The sequence below is a fragment of the Leopardus geoffroyi genome, chromosome A3, assembly GCF_018350155.1.
Source record: "Leopardus geoffroyi isolate Oge1 chromosome A3, O.geoffroyi_Oge1_pat1.0, whole genome shotgun sequence".
NCBI classification, from domain to species: domain Eukaryota; kingdom Metazoa; phylum Chordata; class Mammalia; order Carnivora; family Felidae; genus Leopardus; species Leopardus geoffroyi.
The window spans coordinates 8,920,974-8,944,994 of NC_059336.1; the positions used below are offsets into that span (position 1 = coordinate 8,920,974).

Genomic DNA, 24,021 nt, shown 5'->3' on the forward strand with positions numbered 1-24,021 from the left:
GTTTGGAGTTCAAAGGAAACGTCACTTCCCACCTGCCCAATTTTTAATAATGCAAAATATTCTCTAACTGATTCTGGATAAAAACACAGTTGACAGAAAAAAAAAATCTTTTCACTCAATAAGGGAAAACAGTGAATTAATGAGCATTTAGTTTAATTTTTTTAAAAAACCGAGTATTGGCAGATCAGAAGTCGACAAAAATTATTCTGGTCCAATTTGTGGATCAAATGCAAAATAGCCCCTTCTTTGCTTCTTTCTAATGGATTGCAGTTGAAATGTTACATTTTCATTTTAGACTGACAAAAAAAAAAAAAATAAATAAATAAAACACGCAGCAATATTCTGAGGCCAAAAATTATGACTGGAACCTCTAAGTAAGTCATTTTATAACAGCTTTGTTCCCTGGATGCTGGCTTATCAAATATGCCCAAGATCTTATTGGAATGAACTATTCTAATGAAAAAGATTTGATGAGTAGACATTGCTCTAAGCAACGATGGTTTCCCAGTCTCTCCTCTGGTTTCATGTGGGAAAAAACCTGAAGCTTCAAGGTGACCACAGTAGATGATACTGTTCAGAGAAATCCAGAGTTTCCCAGGTGAAATATTGGCAGAGTAGACAAAAGTGTGTTTCATTTTTGTGCAGAGCAGTTTATAGCTTCCATGCACTATAAAAGCCTTCGGTATCGATCACTCATTCATTTATATGACAAGTATATTTACTTATTGCCTGTAAGGTACCACTGTCCTAGGCCCAGCAGAAGCAGTAGAGAATGAAACAAAATACAAATTCCTGACTTGATGGAAGCCACGTAAGAAAGGCTTTGGCCACGTGCCCTAGGGGAATGTGCTGTCTTAAACGTATCGGGTAGGATGCATTGTCACTATCAAATTTGTAGGCAGGTTGATAGGCTCCAGGGGGACATGTATTTGGAGTTCGAATCCTTGAAGTGTCTCAAGCCTGACGTTGACGGCCAAACATAACAAAATCCCCACGAGGCCACGGAGGCAGAGCATTTTAAGAGACTTCACCACCTTGGAGATCCCATCCCATCTCAGATTTCAGCTGCTTCCTCCACATTGATTTTCTTCCCTCAAAATGGTACAGGGGAGTTGTGCTGAGGGGAGGGAGGGCGTTGATGTCCTCGACTGAGAACCACTTCCTGCCTAAAATGAAACCGATTGTGGGAGGCTGGATAATGACCCCTAAAATGTCCACATCCTAATCCCCGGAACCTGTGAATACCTTCCTGTACACGGCAGGAGACACTTTGGGAGCAAATGAAGGATCCTGAGATGGGGGAGATTTAATTTGGATGATCCAGGTGGGTCCAGTGAAGTCACAAGGGTTCTTGTAAGAGGGGGACAGGAAGGGTAGAACCATTAATAGGAGAGCTGAGGACTGATGACATTGGAGTGGTCTGAGGCACCGTCTGTGAGCCAGGTAATGCAGGCGGCCTCTGGAAGCTGAAAGGGCAAGGAAACAGATTCTCCCCCGGGGGCCTCCAGAAGGAAGCAGCCTTGGAGACACCTTGATTTTATCCCAGCGAGACTGATTGGGACCTCAGACCTCCAGAAGTATAAGACGATGCATCTGTGTCGTTTGAAGCCAGGGAAGTTTGTGGTAATTTGGTACAACAGCATTAGAAATGGACACCTCGTTGAAGATGCCTTAAAACCGTGTGTCTGGTTACTTAATAATAAGTTCGGAGAATAGTTAAATATAGCCCGGTTCAGACTTCAGCTGGGAAAGCCACACTAGCATTGGGGAGGTGTAGGCACATTTCTTATAAGAAGAGTTGTTCAGGGGTACCTGGATGGCTCTGTTGGTTAAGCGTCCAACTTTGGCTCGGGTCGTGATCTCTCGGTTCCTGGGTTCGGGCCCCGGGTCAGGCTCTGTGCTGACGGCTCAGAGCCCGGAGCTGCTCTGGATTCTGTGTCTCCCTCTCTCTCTGCCCCTCCCTCGCTCATGCTCTGTCTCTCAAGAATGAATAAATGTTAAAAAAAAAAAAAAGAAGAAGAAGACTTGCTCAGACCTCAAAGATGAGCCAAGCTATTCTCAGGCACTGTTCTTAATGCTTGGCAGATACATTATTAACTAATTTCATCCTCAAAAGAACTCTTTAAGGTAGGACTATTATTATGCAATGTGACCAACGAGGAAAGCTAGGTACAGTTTCCCACTCCGCGGCAGAGGGGGTATTCGAACCGAAGGAGCGTGGCCTCTGAGCCCATCTTCCTCTGTGCCTGCTGCCTTGGGATCACACTGAGACACGCTGTCCAGTCGGGCTTTGCAGAGGGATTGCATCTTTGAGCAAAGCCAGAAGTCACTTAGAATAAAGGATAGTGAGGCAGACCAGGTCATTTGCTGAGTTAAACTGCTTTTGATCTATGATGAAGTGTAATTATAATGATTATAATCTCGTTATCTCACTATCCTTGTGGGGCTCATCAGGCAGCTCCCAAAGAAATTTTGCAAAAATCTTTGCAGTCACGGCAACCATGTTGGAATAAATGTTTCATCCTCCTCGAGGACCGCTCTGAAGGAAAAACGTCTATTTACGACGGACACCTTAAGCACATCCTTTTCTAAGAGAAACATTTGGGAAAATGAGGCAGTCTTTACATGAAACAAAAACCAAATACCGAGGAGGTCTTTGTTTTTTGTTTTTTTGTTTTACAGTTTTTAGGATTCTATCTTGGCAATTTCCTGGCAGGCTCCCCTCTGTGATTCACCTGCTTTCTGCTGTCTGCGTGGGTCCTAAGCACATGCTTCCCCAAAGGTCTGGAACTGGAAAAAGGTAGTCACAGTATGGTCTTTGGACACCGTGTAGGGAAGGGGAGGTGCGCTGGGGGAAAAGTCCACAAACACTCCCACAAGATCAAGGTTTACACGTCCCTGGAGAGTCTGAAATACACCCGGAGATCCCACCCCGTCTCAGATTTCAGCTGCTTCCTCCACATTGGTTTTCTTCCCTCAAAATGGTACAGGGGAGTTGTGCTGAGGGGAGGGAGGGCGTTGATGTCCTCGACTGAGAACCACTTCCTGCCCAAAATGAAAACGACCGTGGGAGGCTGGCTAATGAGTGACCTACTTGGTTGCAAGGTTGTTCCATTTTAACCAAAGAGGGACGCTTCTCTGCCTCCCCCTGCCTTCTGGTGGAAGAAGCCAAGGGACCAAATTCTACTCAAGAACCCAGCCAGGAAGTGGCCATCGGCGAGGTGGGGAACCAGCCTGGCCGGCTGGGCTCTTGGTCAAGGATTAGGAGGATTCTAAGCTTCCTTCCACCAGCCCTGGAGGAGTTTTCCACGCAAAGCTTCACGACCACAATGAGATATTTACTGTCTTTATCGGAGAGATCAAACCCACACACAGATGTCACATTTCTCAAATTCCATCAGTAGATCAGACAAGCCGTCTCTGGAAAGAGGACATTCCAGCCGGCAAGTTCAGAGCGCGCCGGCTCCGAGGGCCGATCCCTTCCTATTTTCTGTCGTGCACCCTGAGCCTTTGTTGTCTCTGCAATGCTGATAAATCAATCCATCAAAAAATTTCCTCAGTGAAACTCAATCAAGAAAGGTCATGTCAGCGGGAGAGGAACAGATTAAATTAGCATCAAATTAGACATGGAAAGTGAGTTCTGTCAAAATCATCGCAGCGCTCAGCACAATTAGAATATGTTAATTATGCATTTCATTAAGGTGGATGTGAGATGAAATGTCACTGGGGTAGGCATCCGAAAAAGGGAAGATTGCCAGGCACAACTTTCTCTAGACAATGTGTGACACCTTCATTAACATCAAGAATCACAAGTCTGCCTTGACTTTTTCTGTAAGGGATTAAACCATTAACTGTTTGCTGGCCCCTCTCATCGGTGCGGGGGTCCCGTCCTCGGAGGGGGCCGGGCCCTCCTGAGTGACTGGCTTCCTCTGCCACCGCCATGGCCCCAGGGGCTGCTGGGAGTGCCCGGTGGGCAATGGAGAGGGTGGCGGTTTTTAATGAACTGCCTGGAAGCTTCGCGGGGATCACTCCACTGCCTTAGGGGTGGCACGAGCTGAGAAATGAGGGGTGAGGATTACAGGGGGAGGGGAGGAGGGGCGGGGGGGAGGCTCTCGGCTTCATTCTTGGGGATGAAAGATATAATCAGCGTAATGGGGGGCGGGCAGGGGGGATCAGATTTACAAACTTACACCCGGCAAACTCTAATTTGGGGAATTATTTTGTAGATCACTCTCTGACTCATGGTAACCAGGAGGCACTTTCCTGGAGTGAAGCAGTTCCTTGCCAGGCAGCTTTATGAGATACTTGTTAGATGCTTATGGCGGTAGGAGATTTAATTCACCCTGCCTCCTTCTGTGATTTCTCACCGCATACCCTTCCTAAGGCTTCCTCCGCTGGGGGAGAGAAGGGACCGGTCCTCTGTGTGGATTGGTCCCCTGACGCTTGTCCACTCAGCCCCCTTTTCCAGGGGTCCGGAGGCAATGGGACATCCGTGGGAGTTTCCGGTCGCCTCCTTGCGGAATGTTCTTTAACCCCTCACCCATGCCGTCCCTCGCCTTTCACCTGCCCACCCCTAATCCCGCCTCCTTAACACGCACAGAAACACTCATCTGCATGGCTCCGTCTGCTTCTTCCTCGAGTCTCAAGGGAAACGTGGCTTCTGCTAGGATGTTGCCCCTGACTATTCACCTCGGATCTGCGTTCGAGGCCCTGTTTGTTCTCCCGGGACCCTTGCGTGACTTCACCAGAATCAGCTTCTGTTGCTTGCATGAGAAAACTCAAACTGACCTCCTTGTGGGGCGTGGCATTCACTACTGCAACTATCCATTCACCTGCTAGATGATAAGTTCTCTCTCTCTCTCTCTATTTTATTTTTATTTTTAAAATATATTTATTATTGTTATTTTTGAATACTTATTTATTTCTGAGGGACAGGGAGAGAGAGAGAGAGGAAGAGAGAGAGAGGGGGAGAGAGAGAGAGAGAGAGAGAGAGACAGAGAGAGGGAGAGAGAGAGAGAGAGGCAGAGAAGGAGACAGAGGATTTGAAGCTGGCTCTGCCCTGACAGCAGAGAACCCGATGTGGGGCTCAAACTCATGAGCTGTGAGTTCATGACCTGAGTTGGACACTTAACTGACTGAGCCACCCAGGCACCCCTTTCTCTCTATATCTTAATTTTTTTTAATTTGTATTTTTTAATGTTTATTATTATTATTATTTTTGTGTGAGAGAGAGACAGAGTGTGAGTGGGGGTGGGACAGAGACAGAAGGAGACAGAATCCAAAGGAAGCTCCAGGCTCTGAGCTGTCAGCACAGAGCCTGACACGGGGCTCGAACCCATGAACCCTGAGATCATGACCTGAGCCGAAGTCGGACCCTTAGCTGACTGAGCCACCCAGGTGCCCCTTTCTCTCTATGTTTTAAATCTCTCTTTCTTGGTAAATACAAAGTATTCATCAAATATATATTTAAAAAAAATGAATGTTCGGGGCGCCTGGGTGGCGCAGTCGGTTAAGCGTCCGACTTCAGCCAGGTCACGATCTCGCGGTCCGTGAGTTCGAGCCCCGCATCGGGCTCTGGGCTGATGGTTCAGAGCCTGGAGCCTGTTTCCGATTCTGTGTCTCCCTCTCTCTCTGCCCCTCCCCCGTTCATGCTCTATCTCTCTCTGTCCCAAAAATAAATAAACGTTGAAAAAAAAATTAAAAAAAAAAAATGAATGTTCAGGTTATGGAATTTACCATGACCTAAGTACTCTTTTTTTAGGGGGTGGGAGAGAAAGCAAAGGTTACAGACTTTATTTCTACCCTTTCTCAATAGGGTTGCACATTGTCATGGTAAATTAATACATACACATCAATATATACCCACTTCTAACATAGCCAGTTGGAATCCATTTTCTCTAACGCTTAGCGTTAAATACAGTGCATGGCACATCACGGCTGCCATTTTTCTTACTCATACCCCAAGGACATCATTCTGTGAATTTGCCTGATTTTCTTTTTCTCTCCTCTTTCTCCCCCTCCCCCCACTTCTTTTCTTTGCCGTCTTTATCATTCTCTTACTCTCTGTAATAAAACCAATGATCAACTCCTGGTTTCTGAGCAAACTTGTAAGGCAATTGCTTTTAAATCCCAATTCTTTTGGGGATTTGCACAGTGGAAAATAACCTCAGTGTCAACCACAACAGCCAGACGCACAGAACGACCCACTAAGTGATAGGATGGCTTTGGGTGAGGCTATTTTTTTCCGTCTAGGTAACAGGAGAACAACCTTCCTCCTTGCACGCATTAATTGGGAGAATACAGGCAAAATGCAAAGGCTGGTGCGTAGCACATGATAAGCCCCTGATAAATGACAGTGATGATGAGTGGGAAGATGAGGATGATAAGAATCGTGAGCTGGGAGCCAGCCTAGAGTCCTGTCCCGAAACCACTGCATCAGCACAAATATCTCTGTTTAGGGGAAGAAAAGACAGCATCGGCTACCGTGACCCTTGTACATTTTGCGTGAGAACAAGGAAACACGCAGGGGATTGGGACCCTCTGGCAGAAACCCTCCAGAGCTGCGAGGTTCTGGAGTGAAACTTTGCCCTGTGCCCCAGGCCCCGGGGAAGGCCAAGGAAACTGACAAGGGAAGTGGAGAGTCTTGCTCAAGCCCAGGACCGGCTCCTAACGTCCCTTTCTCCAAGCGGCCCCATTTTCTGAGTTTCATTTAATGTTTAGGATCACCTGGGGCCCAGCCTGTTAGAAAGGGGAGGACGGTGGAAATTACTCAAGAGCTGGCTGTGATTGGATGACTCCGACTGCCTCACCTCGTGGCAAGAGCGGGAGTGAGAGAGGAGGAGGGAGAGGCTCGCCCGCCAGGGTACAAAAAGCTTCCTCCCAGCCTGCCGAGCCTTCCAGCTTCCTTGTCAGCGCTGCCATTGATATTGAAATCAAGGGGTTGGCACAGAGCTCGTGGCGCCCTGGCAGAATGCCAGCCTGGCTCTAATGAGCCTCACCTGGGCTAATTACATTTTGTACAAACCCCGCTGCTGGAGAGGGGAGAGTTGCCAGTGGGTCGTCCGGAAAGATGGCAACGGGAATTTCTCAGCTCTGAGATTTCTTCCTGTCCGCCGGCAGTTGGAGCTCCAGAGGGCCGGGAAGTGACCTGAGGGACCCTGGCTACTTCCTTGTGGGGCCACGTGGCAGTTACTTATTTGTTCCCGAACGTAAAAGTAAGCTGTCAAGTCAGAGGTGGTCCTCAGCCTGACTACTCCAGAGAGGGGCCTGCCTGCGATCGTGTTATAAATACGGGACCTTAGGCCTCACCGCAGACTCACGGAATCAGAATCTGCACTTTTGACAAGATCCCCAGGTGATGGGCGTGTACAGTCAAGAGTGAGAAACCCCCATCTAGACCTTCCGCCCGGGGGGAGAATAGGGCCCAGCGAAACTGGGCCATCCCCAATAGTACCGAACATACAGGACATCTAGAGGCCTTGGTTCAGAGGGGTGGGGGTTTCTCCGCTCTTCCATTTGTCACTTGTATGATTTGGGCCGGGGAGTTAACCTCTTTGGACCTCAGTTTCCCTGTCTGCAAAATGGGCATAAGTTTATTCTCCATGACATAAATGATCGTGAGGATTACAGGCTAGAATATTTATGGGCTTCGTAGTGGGGTAGTTGAGACACAGCAAGGACTAAAGATATTCCTTGTCATTGTTGTCGATGTTATGAAGGAATCATTGGCCCCCAGGGAAAACTCAAATGCTCACTCGGTCCTTTACCGGCTATCACATCTGTAAAATGGAATAATAGTATCCATTGGTTATGGTTTGTGTGAGCATTAAAAGAGATACCAGAGGGGCCCCTGGGTGGCTCAGTTGGTCGAGCCTCCAACCGTTGGCTTCTGCTCAGGTCACGATCTCACGGTTCGTGGGCTTGAGCCCTGCATTGGCTCCGTGCTGATGGTGCAGAACCTACTTGGGATTCTCTCTCTCTCCCTCCCTCTCTGTCCCTTCGCTACTCTTTCTCTCTCTCTCTGAAAATAAATAAATAAACCTAAAAAAAGGAGATATTAGAGTATACCTGACCAGTACCCCTTGAAACTGCCAAGGTCAGCAAATAGAGAAAAAGTCCGAGAAGCTGTCAGAGCCAAGAGGAACCAAAGCAGACGTGATGAACTAAACGTGAGGGGGTATCTTGGATGGGAAACTGGGGCCAGCAAAACTAAGGAAATGTGAATCAAGTATGGATGTTAGTTAATAACAATGTGCCAATATTGACTCATTAGTTGTGACAAATGTACCATACTCCCGTAAGATGTTAGGAATAGGGGACACTGGGTTCAGGGCACATGGGAAGTCACGCTATTAGTTTCTCTGGGTTTTTTTCTGTAATTCTAAAACTGTCCTGAAAAGTCAAGTATATTTAAAAATGAACGAGATAGTACGTGAAAAGCCTTAGCCAAGGTCACCAACTTGCCCCCCTTCACCAAGGACTATCCCCGTGTTGGGGCTGGAAGTCCCAGGAAGACGCTCAGTCGCGGGCAGACCGGGACAGCCGGTCACCGTTCCCTGAGCGCAGAGCCTGGCACAGCTCGGGACCCCAGTCATCGTTACCCCTCACACGCTTGTTGCCTGGCGGTCAGTTCAGCCGGTGCTCCGGAAGGCTGGTAACTGGCGGTGAGAGAGGACGACCCGAGAAGTTCTGATTTCCTATCTCCCTCTTGAGAGGGGAGCAAACCAGGGTGGGGAATTCACTCGCTGACCCGACAAATAGTGACACTATGTGTCAGAGACTGTGCCCTGCCCTGGGTTCGGAGGGGCTGGAGACACACAGGTGCATAAGGCCCCGACGGGAGGGCCTGTAGTCTCACAGCAGACCTAAAACTTACACAACAACAACACAGGCATCGCAACAAACAAGCCTGCCGAGCCGGTATGATCACCCTCAATTTCTTCCAACCAGGAAATGAAGGTTTGGAGAGGCCAGACGGCTTGCCCAAGCTGATACGGAGTCAGGACCTACCCCACACCTGTCCATGTCCCAAGTGCTGTGTTTTTGCCATTACCCCACAGCTGCCTCCCAGGGGTCTGCAGGACAGGGGAGAGAGATCCGGGCAGTGGGGGTGGGATGGGCAGGAGGCACGGCTGTTGTACCACGCGGGCTTCAGAAGGACTAGCGACCTCAACCTGGGAGAAATCAAAGAGGACTTCCTGGAAGAGATGGGCTCTAAGTGAGGGCTTGAAGGCTACAGGGAGATCCTGCCCAGGAGCCCACCAACTTAATTTCTCTCGTGCGTTTCTCGTGAGTTCTTTCATCTTCAAGAACCGGGGGGATCTGGGGACGATGATGATGTGTGGTCCATTGCACATGGTGGGATAACACTTGGGGATAATTGCCTTGAGTTTTGCTAGCATTCCTGTGTTGGCTGCTCTTCCCTCCACTAGGCATCGGTCCTCGTGACCACACCAAAAATGTAAGGACAGGAATCTGAGTTTAGTAAAGGTTGGCTTTGCCAACCCATGATTCCTGAGGCAACTCGGGGACAGGACCAGACACAGTTACAGAGCAAGTCTCCCTGCTGGACGTGATGAGCTAAACTTGTGGGCGGGGGACAGAGGGCAGCTGGAGGTGAACTAGGGAGTCCCATGAGGCCAGGTGTGCCTGATAGGAAGCTTAACAGATTTGAGGGGACTCAGGAGTAGTGACAATCTGGACTCCTTCCCCAGTTGCACCTACGAAAGCCACAAGTCCCCCCAGATGCCCTGGGCTCCCATGCACTGGGGAGGAAAGGCAGCAGAATGGCTCAGAGAGGTGGGTGTCCAGGCAGGTGGGGCAGGGGGGGGGGGTCCCTCTAGGGCCGGGTTCATGCACATCTAACCTAGGAAGTGACACAGGGCTCTGCATTTGGTTGAACGCCCTGCTGTTGCCATCTGGAAATTCCTAATTAGTTTTGGAGAAGGAACCCCCCCCCCCCATTTTCATTTTGCACTTGGCCGTGCACATGTACAGCTGGTTGTGGCTGCCTGACAGGGTGCCCGTGTGCCTCAGAGGGAGAATGCCACGGCCACCTCATGAGGCTGAGGGGGAGTAAATGTACTGAAGCCTCACAGAGCTCAAAGTGGCTCAGGAACTGCCCAGTGGCGGTTGTGGGCTTAGAGGACCAGGACATCTGAGAGGACATCCTTCTCACATCCGTGAGACCTTGCCACCACCTGCTACTAGATGCCGCCTCTGCGAGGGACCCACCTGCCCCAGCCTGCACGTCCCCACCACACATTTTAGTCGTATCCCTTGGGAAAGGAGAGGAGACCTGAACCGGCTGGGAATACGTTTCAGCCACCTGAACACAGACTTGCAATCCACATTTAGTTCAGGTGAAGAACGTAGGCGGAGGTTGTATTTCTTCCCCACCTGGGCTTGGGAGCTTTGTCCCTATTACAGCTACAGCTTGGCTTCTTTTTGGGTGACTAAGCTGGGCTTCGATCCGATTCCTGTCCTCTGTTCTCACTGTCAGTGATGCAGAGGGCAAGACTCTGGAATCCAGTCCCATCAGCGCGTGCGTTGGCCAACTCGTCCCCACTTGGCTCCAACAGCTTCATCGGTGCCTCTGATTTCTGGCAGTGCTCGCCTGGCTCTGCCCGCGGGTTGCAGCGGGCTGACGGAGCCCTGACCTCATGCGACCCTCGTGAAAACCTGCGGGTCAAGGCCTGCGGAGAATCTCGCCCTCAGCAAACTGGCACGTAGAGCTGGGCGGTTCTCTTTTGGGGGGTGCTGCTCTGTGCACTGCACGACCTTAGGCAGAAGCCCTGGCCTCTCTCCGCCGGGTGCCAGGAGCGTCCTCCCTCACCACGACCACCAAAAATGAGCCCAGGTGCCACCAGCTGTTTCCTCGGCGGGACAATCGCCCCTGATGGTTTTAAATCCCTCATGGCCAATTACTACGGAGTGACCCAGGGTAAATTATTTACCCATGAAGTGCCCGGATCACTCCTTTTGGAAAAAGAGAGAGAGTAATTGCATTGACCGCTCATTCTTGTGGCGTGAAACCGACGGGTTCTCATAGGGGGACCTCCCCTTGACGGCAAAGGGGCCTCACAGGCGGTTCTCTGCTCTGGTCCCAGCCTCGTGTTCTAGGCGGGGAACATTAAGGCTTGGCAGGGTTAAGAGACTCCCTCCAACCCAGACTCATCGCTCTTTTTTTTTTTTTTTTTTTAATGTTTTTATTTATTTTTGAGAGACAGAGAGAATGGGGGAGGGAGCAGAGAGAGAAAGGGAGACACAGAATCCGAAGCAGGCTCCAGGCTCTGAGCCATCAGCACAGAGGCCAACGAGGGGCTCAAACTCATGAGCCGTGAGATCGTGACTTGAGCCGAAGTCGGACGCCCAACCGACTGAGCCACCCAGGTGCCCCTCGTCGCTCTTTTTATAACAAAATCCTTCAATTTGATGGGGGGGGGTAGTTATGAAAACATTCCCCCCACTGAGGGAGTGATGGATACAGTGACAGCATCTCCCTGGTTGAGGGAGGCTGAGTGCAGGCCAGGCACTGTGGGAAGCTTTGCAGGATCAAATCAATACGGATAGTAGCCCTGCTTCCCAGGTGAGGACACAGAGGCTCAGAGAAGGAGGTTCACCAGCATTCCCAGGGACCACAACGTCAGCTCCACGAGTGGTGTGGTCGTGAACCTGTGATTTAGCCAAAGTGGGCACGGAGGGGCCGTACTCCAATGGAGGGACTGGTGCTTCAGGGAGTTTGCTTTGGCAAACCACGCGTCCTATTACTTATTTAATACTTTTCTTTAAGTGGATCGACTTTTCGGCTTAAATATTTTAAAAGGCATTTTATGTTGCTCCTCTAAATTGAAAAGCCGTTTCAGCGGCCACGCGTGGAAGGGAAAGGAGTTTCTCATGTTAGGAGTCAGTGTTATCTATCTTTGGTAAATGATGAGCAAGAATCGACTCTGGGCAGCACGTGACTCTTCGGCCTCTTATACTCATTAAATGCCCCATAAATAGGTTGCAGCACCCACTCACCCCCAATCTCCTTATAAATACCCTCCGCTAGAGGCTGAAAACCAAAACGCTTCACTTCCTGCGTCCTTTGTAGCTGGGGGTGGTCATGCGCCAGTGGGAAGTGGGGGTGTGTGGAGTCCTTCCTTGATTAAAAAGGCAAAACCTCGCTGGACGATTTTCTTTCATTGCCTCTCTCTTTGTGCTGATTGATTTTATAGTTCAGCTCGGCCAGGCTCTGGTAACTAGCTATTCAAACATTTGTCCAGGTGATTGTTGCCATGGAGGTGTTTTGGAGATATGATGGAAGTCCATAATCAGCTGATTTTTAGTAAAGGAGATTATCCTCCACCATGCGGGTGGGCCTCATGCAATCAGTTGAAGACCTTAAGAGCAAAACTGAGGTTTCCTTGAGGAAGAAGAAATTCCACACGAGGAGAGCAGCTTCAGCTCGGGCCTGAGCATTTCCAGACTGCTGGCTTGCCCTACAAATTTCGGACTCGGCCAGCCAGACTCAGAATTGCATAAGCCACTTCCTTAGAGTAAGTAAGTGAGTAAATAAATAATCCCACAGTCACGGCGCTCGCGCGCGCTCTCTCTCTCTCTCTCTCACTGGATTTGTTTCTCTAGCAGAATCCTGACTGATACACTCTTCACCCCTTTCGCAGAGGGGACATGAGCTATGAAGATGCCTCTGCACCTTGCTGCCACGTAAGTGACAAACCTGTGGACATTGATGTTAAGCCTGGCGGAGCAGGAAGTTTTGCAGGGAGCAAGGGTCTGTGATTGCTTCACTGTGCTCGCCTACCAGCTGGGACGGTCTCCCTCTGGGCATCTTAATATATCTGAAATCAGAATGCGCCTTCCGATAAATGACATCTTACAACTAATCGGCAGGGTTGTTTCTATACTTTCTTTTCCCCCCTTTGGAAGTCCTTAAATGACGACACATCTTACAATGAGTGGTGTCCTTGATTTAGTAAACTGTGGTAACTGCAAACCAAGTATTGATTTGGTTTAAGCGATTGTATATTTCGGAGAGGCCAGCGTGCGTGCATTTGATCTCCCTGGGCTTAAAGCTATGAAACTGCGAGTCCTGGAAGGGGACAGGGAAAATCCGCACATAGCAGCTGCACGTGCAGCCCCCCTGCCCCCGACACCTCGTCTTTTCTCCCGCAGTCACCTGCCATGTAGCAAAGCGGGCACAGGCTCAACCTTTAATTCCTTAATGAAGGTTTCTTTGAAAACAAACAGGGTCCTCCGTCTACTTGCATTTTAACCTCACAAGAAAATAAAAGCTTTCCCATATCCTGTCCCCTCTCTCACCCCACCAGATCTACTTTTCTGGCTTAATGCAGGTTGAAATGAGGTGTTTTCTGTTTTTTTTGTTTTGTTTTTTTTTTACTGATGAAAATATTATAGGAATTAAAGACCAAACCCATTAATATCCTGATTAGACTCCCCATGTTAATTGCAGATTCTTTCAGGCGACAGAACAGGTCACTGTCTGGGCTGAATGTGATCGCGGTGTTTTAATAAGAGCTGCCCGTAGGAACAGCAGTTTGCAGCGAAAACTTTTGCCACCTGGCAGGTGAAGCTGGGAAGTGATTTTTCCTTTCTCACGCTTGCAAGAAGGAACAGCAGGTACTGAGCGCTGCCTTTGGGGAAGGGGAGCCAGATTGGAAAAAGGGAACGAGGGGGCCCGGTTATTTCTTTCCTTTTTCAACACGCTTCCTGGCAACCTCAGTACGGATTTTCCTCTTTCCCTCTCCTGCCTTTCCAAAAGAAGGTGATGGAGAGGATTCTTGCACGCAAGCAAACAAGCAAACAAAAAGCAGCAGGAGGCACTGTTTGTAACAGAAGTTTCTGGGATCCCCATCCCTGAAATGCCTTCCTCCTTCATCCATGGGGCTAGAGCAGGGGGCAAAAACAAACACCTAGTATCCACACAGAGAGCACGAAGGGCTGAGTGGGGACTGTGGCAAACTGCAGAAGCCTGGTCCTGTGTTAAGGGACGGAGTCAACTGAGTCTTTGCGTGTTGCACAAGCTCTGTGTTTAGGACAGGGTCTGAGCACCTCTCCTCGCCTACAGAGTACACACGTCCGTCCGAGGAGGTGGGAGTAACTCAGCCCCCAGTGTGCATCACAACCACATCAGGGGCTTAGTTAGAGCGCAGGGCTCTGGGCTCCATCCTTGGGGTTCTGATCCAGTCGGTCTCTGGGGAGGCCAAGGGTTTCCTTTTAAACAGGTTGCAGGTGGTGCTGACGCTGCTTATTTGGGGGACACACTTGGGGAACTACTGGCCCCCAGCCTGGTCGCCTGGGCTGTCGTACAGCCTCCTAACTGGTCTCCGGGGTCTACCCTGCCCGCTTAGAGCTTGTCTTGCCGTGGGGGTCCTGGTTCACAGCACAGCTGTGCTCGCTCACATCTCCTGGCTCCCATCGGGTTCCAGAAGGAACCAAGTACTTCAGTCCTGTCTGCTTCCCTGGCAGACTCACAGTCCGCCCTGGCGTCCAAGAGACAATCCATATCTTTCCATGGCTTCTCCCTGGTCAGTTACTAACCTTCCATTCAAGCTGCTCTACTAAATTTTCTCAACCACACTGCTTTACAATTCCAGCTTCTCCGATCATTTTTTAAAAAATGACTTTATTACGCTTCCCTATCAATGATACTCATGCATTTCCTAAAGACCTGTAGCCTGTGCCCATGAACCCAGCCTCACTCAACACAAATATCAGTGCATCGGGATCTGCGTGGTCGCTTGGTAAATCCTACCCAAAGGGAAACGTGTTCCTAATGCAATAACCACTCATAACGTGCCGGCAAGGCTGTTTCCCCCTTTCTCACACAACGTGCCAGAAACTCTGAGAACTCCATGCCTTGCAAAGTGTTTTATACTGAGGCCAGGCACCTTGTGGGAAGGAGCCCTACATACTTCAGACGAATCCCAGACAGATGTCAGATAAACATATTTGAATAAACCAAATGTCACTTTTCTCTTTAATCGCTGGCTTCAGAGGAGCTGAGACTTTCTGGACCTTATCAAGGTGTTGTCATCTTTGATTCCTCCGTTGTATTTCAGGCATATTTTTTTTTTTTTTAAAGTGTCAAGATGATAGGGGTGCAGGAGGGAGAAAGCAGAAAGGGTTATAAGTTTAGGTGAAAATAAAACACGTGGGCCCCGCCAGACATCTTGGTCAGCACAACGCGAGAGTATCTACTGGCCCGGATTTTTCTCCAGCTTCATACATCAGGTTGGATTCCTGGGGGTTTCTCAGGATATACTAACTCCATTCATATTTCTCTCTCTTTACTGTCCTATTGGGTCACTCTTAACTTTAGAGGCATTATATTTCATGTCACTTTTATATTAAAAAAGTGTGTGTATCACCACCAACGATTGCACGGAAACTGGTAAAATCTGAATCCACTTTGGTCCCGATATTGTTCTATCGCCATCCAAGATGTTAACACTGGTGGAAGCTGGGTGAAAAGCGCACAGAACTTCTCTTTATATTTCTTTGTCACTTCCTGTGGGCTTATAATGATCTCAAACTAAAAAGTGAAAAACAAAAATGTGTGTGAGACTATCCATCAATATAGATGGGTAGAGACAAAAAGTGTAGATCAAGGGTTGGCAAAGTAGAAAAGGGCCAGATAATAAATAATTAGTATTTTAGGCTTTGCAGGCCATATAGTCTTTGTTCTTACTACTTAGTTCTGCCACAGAATCATAAAAGTAGCCAGAGACAGTACGTAAGCAAATGGCCATGGAGGTCTCCAATAAAGCTTTATTTAAAACACACAGGAAGTGGGCTGAATTTGGCGTAGGGCTTCTGTTAGTCGACCTCAGAGCAAGAATTTGTGTGCAAAACACTGATGTCTACTAAAATGTTAGTAATAAACACTGACATTTTTCTTCCTCTCCCCCCCATCTCCCTGGTGGTCCACCTGAATGCTTCAATTTCCCTTTAGTGGACATATGTCATTTATATCATTAAAAAAATAAGGTTCTGACTGGTTTTCATGATTTTGTGGTTTGTTTTTCAGAAAAGAGATGAAAGGTACCTAGAATATCTTAGGGAATTTGGCTCCTTCCCCCCCCCCCCCCACCCCGCCACGACCGTTATTCATAGAGTTAATCTAGATGCACAACCCGTGTTTATGAGTAGGTCCCACACGCGGGATTATCTGGTAATAACTCCAGTGTGGTTATGCTCAGCTGTGGCGGCAAATGCCAGAGCCATGAGACCGAAGTTGATATGGGTGACCAGAGGGAGAGAGGAAGCAGGGCTTTCTGGGGTTAAACTTGGTTATAAATGGCTTTCAGTGCTAGATCTCAGACACATGGGTCTCGGGTCTTTGTACACCCCCGCCCCCACACTTCCTGCTTTGTAGGAAGCCAAGGAGAAGAGAGGCTTTTCTACTTTTTTACTTTTACTTGAAGTTAATTTTGCAATTAACAGGGTACAATTGAGGTGCTTCCTGGAATTTTGAGTTGGGGACCAAGAATCGAAACTTATCGTGTTGGATCGCTGCCTTAAGCCCGGCTCTAGACAAAACAGTCTCAACAGACAGTTGTCTCTCCAGTTTTTAAAGTTCAACAGGAAAGGAGACAGAAGTTGAAGTTCTTTGGCAAATGCATTCCAGTGATGAGAAACATTCCTGTTTTATATTAAGCTTAAAACCTTTCTGATGGCAATATTCAGACCTTGAGTTTATGGCAGAACCTGATTTTCTAGTAGAAATGATGCTTCCCCGAGTGCTAATTCTTGGCCAAAGTCCTGAAGCTTCCCATTTTATAGAAATTATCAATAATAGTGTATTGAATTGTTAATTCAACTAACTATTCATACCCTGCCACTGGTGGACATAAAATTTCTAAGGTACGTATCAAGCCGACTGGGGGCTATGGCTTTGAAGCATGTAATTTTCTTTATTGATATTCCTCCTCCAGCCACAAAAAGATTTAAGGTGACATAAAATGGAAATAATTAATACAGCTAATGAAAGGAGGAGAAAGCAAATATCTTACTGATAAGAATTAAAATAGTTCCTGTGATTAACCATCCAATTTGGATATGAGCTTCCTGGCACCCAATGCAAAAAAAAAAGGGGGGGGGGTACAATACAACGTTCAGTCGTCTTATGATTGAAATTGAACGAAGAGAAAGATGCTAGTTCCCCAGTAAACTAGAAGAGAGATGTGTCACCAAAGATTCTGCATGGAGAATATCCATTATCAATGGCTTGTCCATAATAAATCACTTATCAGCTAGGGCATAGATGTCCGGGAAAGTTCACCGTGTTTGACATACTCCCGTGGAGATCACTCTTCCTCATCTACACAGCAAAAAAGTTCGAGTTACCACGTCTCCAGCGTGGGAACTACTCAGAAATAAGGAGCGTAAATGACAACTGATCAGTCTGTAAAGCTAAGATCCAAACTGCTTACAGACAGAGTTGGAGTAGCTGTCCATGTGGATTTGTTTTTAGAAGATGCAGCAAGGTTTACGCACGTCCTGGAGGTTCACCTACAGGGACACCCAGTTTCTCTTTCTGGTCACGATGCAGGCGCAGGTTTGGACCCCGCGCACAGCCCTGCACTGGCTCCCCTCCCCCACTGCGACACCAACAGACACCCCATCCGTCGTCTTTAAAACCCCCCCATGCCTTCACTGTGCATCCTTTTTGCCATCAATCTCAGGTCCCTGGGGGATCTGGTCCCTTCCTGTCCCTTGTTTTCAAGTTCACAAGGCTTTTCTGTCCCTCAAATGCACCCTTCTAGGGAAGGGTGAGCTTCCTCCTTCCCATGTACGGGTTTCACGCGGGTCAGGACCTTCCCTGACCACCCTGCATGCACTCATTCCACCGTCATCCTGGGTCACCAGCTCCTCAGCCCATGTGGATGCCTTCAAAGCTCTCATCACACCCAGAAAGAGTCTTGTTCGTTTTCTCTTTTTGTCCGAAGTTATAAGCGAGCCCTGCTGTGGGCGGGGGCTTTCTCTCATAGTTCGCCACCTCGGGCCAGTCCCTGGCACATCACGAGCCCTCGGTCGATACGTGTTGTATCAAAGAATGAATCAACCGGCAATCACAGAGCTAATATCGCTTCTCTTGCGGACGACCCTTGACCCAGCGTTGGGAGGGTCCTCCTGGTATCACTGGAGCTGGAAGTTTTGGAGCAACCCATTTACTTGTCATGGCTAATGGAGTCAGTGGCTACAGTGTATCCGTAATGGCTCAGGAATCAGCACATTTTGATATTCCTCAGCTACTGCCCGGATGTTGGGGCCCCCCTTTGATGGAAGGAGTAACTTGTTACCTATGTGTTCCCCTGGGCTTGGTACCTTCCGCCCAGCCCAGTCTACAAATGCGAGTGGTAGAGCGGTCTCAGCTCTCCGGGGCTGTGGACTGGGTGTGAGCTGAACACACCCGCTCACTCTCATCTGCTCCCTTGTATATAACCCCGTACACATCCTTCGTATCCATCCTCCTGCTGCGTGCGCGGTGTGTGGGGTTTCAGGCTGCCATGACCTTCTTGGCTTCAAATATTTTCTAGGACACGCTCAACTTCAAATATTCTCCCCCTTGATCCCTCCAAGGACAGCTGAACTCGTATGCCATGGGAGCTAATTTTCATCTGGAAAATCTGATCATAATAATTGCAGACCTGCCGACTCTTGCCAGTTTGCAAGGCGTGTGGCGTAAGATCTTCCCAGATTCCCAAATCTGCGAACACAGTCTTGCTGATCTAGGCTCCCGGGATTCTCCCAATTCTTATTTTCCTTGGGAGTCCCATATTTTCCATAAATCTTTCTATACGACACCCTTTACAAGTCATGTTTTCTCCACAAACTTGCTGGCACTTCTCCACAAAGGAATATAGTTATAATATCACTTAGCATTAGGGCATGCACGATAATGAGCGAAGGAGGGCAAAGTCTCGTTGAGAGTGGATGCCAGGTGGTTGACTTGGGCACTTACTGGGTTGTTGACTTGCTCCTTCTCATTAACATTGCCACACAAATCAAATTTATGACACAGCGAAAGGTAAGTTACTCCATCTCTACCATGTGGGTTGCTGAGGAATAAATGGTAGAAATTACAAAGAAACCCACAAACGCTGAGATCCTAACTACCTACAAACTGAGCTGGATTATGTTTATAGGTCTGTTTATTCCACGGAACGGTGGACTCCTCCAGGATAGAAGTCCCCGTCTTAGTCTTTCTTTCTTTAGTACCCAACACATAGAAGGCAATTGCGATATATGGACTGACTTGAATGAATGGAATCTTACACACGGTTATTCTCCCAGTCCTGTCTGAAATCCCACCATCAGCAATGCTTTCCTTCGTGTTAAGCACTCCCTTCCTTCCCTCCTTTTTCATGCCCAAAGAAGCAAGTTGAGAAAGTGGAGGCAGAAGTGGGACACACACCAGGCACTCCATCCAAGACACCACGGCTGCCATTTCTAGAACTGGAAAGACCTTCATTGTTCTTTCTCGCTCCTCTTTCCACTGATACCAAAAGAAGTCACACGGTTAAAAACAAACAGCAAACAGAACGGTCCCCTCGCCCCTCCCATGCAGCCCATTTGCCTGAGTGAGATGTACCGTGGCCCTTTGGGGGAGCTTCCAGAAGGCAGACCTCATGACAGGCATTCAGGTGTGGATGTTCCAGGCCCAGGGCCCTCGTCCTCTACCTGGGAGCAGTGACCCTCCGGAGGGGCCCTGCCATTCCCTCCCCTGGAGGGCAGGGGTGCTCATGCACAAGGGCCAGCTGCTCTCCTTGGACCTGTGGCAAAGTCCAAACAGACTCCCCCCTGATGCTGTGTCCTTACCTTTACTTTGGCCAATGACTTTCCCCCTTAGCTCTAGATTCAGGGAAGATCATTAAAACCCTCAAGTTCTAACAAGCGCTCACCTCAGAGATGTTAAGTGGGCCGCGTGCAATTGCACAGGACGTGCCCCAAGACAGTGAATGGACTGCTTGAGATCTCAGCTCGGGCAAATGACCACGGGCAGACGTGTTAACACCCCAAACAAAACACGGAAAAAAAAAATCCTTCCGGTGCAACAACACGGATCTTCGTTTCGCAGTCCCTGTGTTCACCGTGCGGCTTAACCGAGACCAGTGTTGCTTCTGGATTATTCCGCGCCCCTTGGCAGGTCTTCCTCCCAATAATTAGGCCTCAGAAACTGCCAGATGCATGCATTTTGCTGTGGTTGGAACTGTACTGACTCCTGCCACTCCAGTTATTCATTTGGTCATTTGTTGGTTCGTGAATTCAACCCGCCATCTGTTGTTGAGCACGACAACAGCCCGGACACAGGGCTGAGCCCGGGTTCACAATCCCTGCTCCCAGGTGCTCTCGATCCAGTGGAGGAAAATGGTAGATCAAATGCCTTCGTGCTGCCGTGAAATCAAGACTCTGGCCAGAGACCATGCAGAGGGGCCGAACCACTAGCTTCACAGAGGATGTGACACCTGGTTGCAGACTCCGCTGGCGAAGAGGAGTCTGACTCTCTCCCTCTCCTGACCCAGAGCTGAGACCGCAGCCTGGCGCTGGGCCAGCGATCACTATGTGAAACGGAGAAGGTGGGGCGCTGTCTGCTCTCCGATAAGGTCAGGAAGATCAGCAGCGCCCTCGAACTCACGTACCTGCGTCCCGGAACGCACCTGCCACCCATGGAACCACGCGTGCATGTGAAAGCATCTCTCAAGGAGGTCCGAGTTGAAAGGAAGGTGTTGCACGTGGAAGGGTGATGTGAGCACAGTGAGAGATTGAGGTAGAAGGTTAGAGAAGGAACTGGGAAGCGTCTCATCGGAACTTCTGTGTATAAGTGAGCAAACGGAGGTCAAGGTCAGGGGAGGTTAGGTCCAGGCTGAGAGTCAGAGCCCAGAGTATTCCTCCAGCCCTTCACCTCTGCAGCTCAGGATTTACCCAGGTCAGTGGGTTTTAAAGGATCTAATCAAGAGGATGTGATAAAGCACCTTAAGGAGATAAACGGAGGCGGCTTTGATAGGAAGGAAGGGATCCTTAAGGTACAATTGCCATTCTCTCATTTATCTTTATCCATTCAAGCCTTTAACCTTTAACCATGCCATTCATTCATTCAGTTATTTACTTACGCGTTAAATAAATATTTCCAGGGAGCTTTCTGTAGCTCTCCTACCGTGGAACATGGACACTGGGGCTAAGATGGCACATTAATGTCACTTGGTGAACCAGGGAAGGTCATTTGTTTTTGAGAGAGAGACAGAGAGAGAGCACGAGCAGGGGAGGGGCAGAGAGAGAGGGAGACACAGAATCCGAAGCAGGCTCCAGGTTCCGAGCTGTCAGCACAGAGCCCGACGTGGGGCTTGAACCCACGGATGGGAGGTCATGACCTGAGCCGAAGTTGGGTGCCCAACCGACCGAGCCACCCAGGCACCCCAAGGAAGGTCATTTTGTAAGAGTCACTTGGAACGCTATCGTGAGAGAGATTCAGCAGCTCAGGTCGGTGTCCCAACCCAAGTAGTGGCTTCATGTGTCAAGAATATATCTGGGGTCACAGTCCTGAAATGTTAGAGCTAAAAGGATCTTTGTGCCATCCATGGTCTGGTCTTCTCTCCAGATCAAGCCTTGGGGGTAAGGTGACCGGCTTGTCCTGGTTTGTCAGGGAGTCTGGCACCTCGGACACCAGCTTTGTCCTGGGCAACTGGGGAGGTGGTCACCTGCTGTCCAGGCAGATCTGCTGAGGGCTGGGCCTGTATTCTCACAACCTCTAAGACAGTTGTTTCCATGGACACCAAGTATCCAGGCTTCAGTGAGCCGGCGAGGGTGATATTTCATTTCTACGGGCGGCTCCTGATTTCTCAGGCTGGTGGCCATTAGCCTTGTTGCCAAGAAAACTGCTTTATATTGGGTTCTGGGTCCAAGAAGAGCCTGGCCCAGAAACACTGGCTTGGAAACTTGCATTTGCTGCAGGGTCCTTCCCAGTGGCAGCCCTGGAACAGAAGAGCCGGGCACCGGAAGATAAAGAGGAAGGGAATCTTGATGCCTCTTTCACGGGCTCGAGGAGAGGCAGAAAGGCAGCAGAGGCCAGCCAGCGACCCCCGGGGGTGCAGCTGGAGGAGGAGACCTGAAGAGCTGAGTCCAAGCATCTTACTTATAAAATAAAACCACTGTCTTCTACCGTGTGACACTAGACATTATTTCTAATCTCCCATAAAATCGACAAGGTGGGATAAAAATCTCTGATTTACAGATAAGCAAACAGTCCCAGAGAGGTTATCCTTCTGCCCGAGGTGACTCAGGGAAGAAGATCGAGGGCTCAGGCTCCCCAGACCCAAAGTCTCAGCTCTTCCCAGGATACCCTGCTCCATCCATCCCTGCATTTGGCTTACGGTGGGTTGGTTAATGACATGAAGGGGCTTATGGGAGCCCTCTTGTCTAACTCTCTTATCTACCTACACGACGAGAAGATAAGCTTTGGAAACTCTGAGCACAAGTCCCAACTTGTGGCTTGTCTACCAGCTCCCGTTCCCAGGACTGCGTGAAAATTGAGGTGTCTCTTTCCTTCCACCCCCATCAGACCAGTCATCACTGGTCCACATTCTCCCAAGGCAACAACTCCCGGAAGTGAAAGGCAGCAATCCCATTAGCTGACGCCTGGGCTGTCGATCTGTCCTCAGACAACCCCCGGGCTCAGTTTGTCACCTGCTGGCTCCTTTGGCATGGACATTTGCAGGAACTTCTGCAAAGAATCACATGAATGGATGCCAGCATTCTTTCTTTCTTTCTTTCTTTTTTTTTTTTTTGGTTTTTAATTTTTTGTAATGTTTTATTGATTTTTGAGAGACAGAGAGACAGAGTGCGAGCAGGGGAAGGGGCAGAGAGAGAGGGAGACACAGAATCCAAAGCAGGCTCCAGGCCCTGAGCTGTCTGCACAGAGTCCAATGCGGGGCCCGAACCCACAAACCGTGAGATCATGACCTGAGCCGAAGTCGGACGCTTAACCGACTGAGCCATTCCGCCCCCACCCCGGATGCCAGCATTCTTGAGCTCAGAGGGAACCACTCATATAGAAGTTCCCAGATTTGGAGATATCATGGGCAGACCAGTGAAATTGCCAGGAAAAAAAGAAAGAAAGAAAGAAAGAAAGAAAGAAAACCACATAAGTGACCAGAGTTTTAATTTGCTGGGCATGGTCATACAGAACAAGAGAGAGGAATTGCTACAACCATCATGTAGTAAAAAGAGAAGACGTTTAAATTTTCCCGAAGCAAGGGTAGCAAATCCGTCTATTGAAAACCTGTTGCCCACAGGGTGATGGCACACAGTGGGTACTCCACAAATATTGTTGAATGCGTGTTGTTGGATGAATTTCATATAAAAAACAGAGCCCTTTAAATAAGCTTAACTTTGTGGAAATTGCACTTATATTGGGACTTGTATTTCCAGTTTGCCCAGAAAAAAATTATTCTGAACCAGAAACAATCTAACAACTGCTTCCTGAGGATTCTTATCTGGAACAACATCTTCATCACTCCCTCCAAGTAGACACAGGGTCCAGGGAGGGGCATTAACCTGCCCAAAGACACACAGCTCATTACAAATAGGTCTTTTGACCCATGGGTCCCTGACTGCCTCCTACTTCAATCTCTCCTAAGATGGGGTGAAATACTGGGGGAAGAGATATATATTTTTGTGTGATACTTGGAGAGCATATTTCTTTTCCTTTTTTTTTTTGAAGTCAAAGGGGAGCTTTGTGTGATGAATACAAGTCCCTCCCGAACCCTTATAACCTCCCCTTTCTGCAAAGACAGAGCAGGACTTGGGCTCAGAGCCTTCGATCAGCAAGGATTTTGATGCCATTGGCTACTATGATGGCTGGTGGAGATGACAGGTAAAAAGCACTTAGAACAAAGCCTGGCACATTGTAAGAGGTTTGCAAAGGTTAGCAATGAGGATGATGGTGGCGATGGCATCCAGCCTCCCCCACCAGGGAAGCCAACAGCCCTCCCGTTCAGG

General features: G+C 48.8%; 1 protein-coding gene and 1 long non-coding RNA gene across 3 annotated transcripts in view; one reads left to right on the top strand and one right to left on the bottom strand.

Moving 5' to 3' along the window:
- Positions 1–24,021, bottom strand: part of TSHZ2 (teashirt zinc finger homeobox 2) — a 458,545-nt gene that overhangs the window by 105,798 nt on the left and 328,726 nt on the right. The window lies entirely within an intron of this gene.
- On the top strand, positions 12,050–12,959 carry LOC123579991. The gene is made up of 2 exons (XR_006703054.1): positions 12,050–12,539; positions 12,666–12,959. It is a non-coding gene; the product is annotated as an uncharacterized LOC123579991 (long non-coding RNA).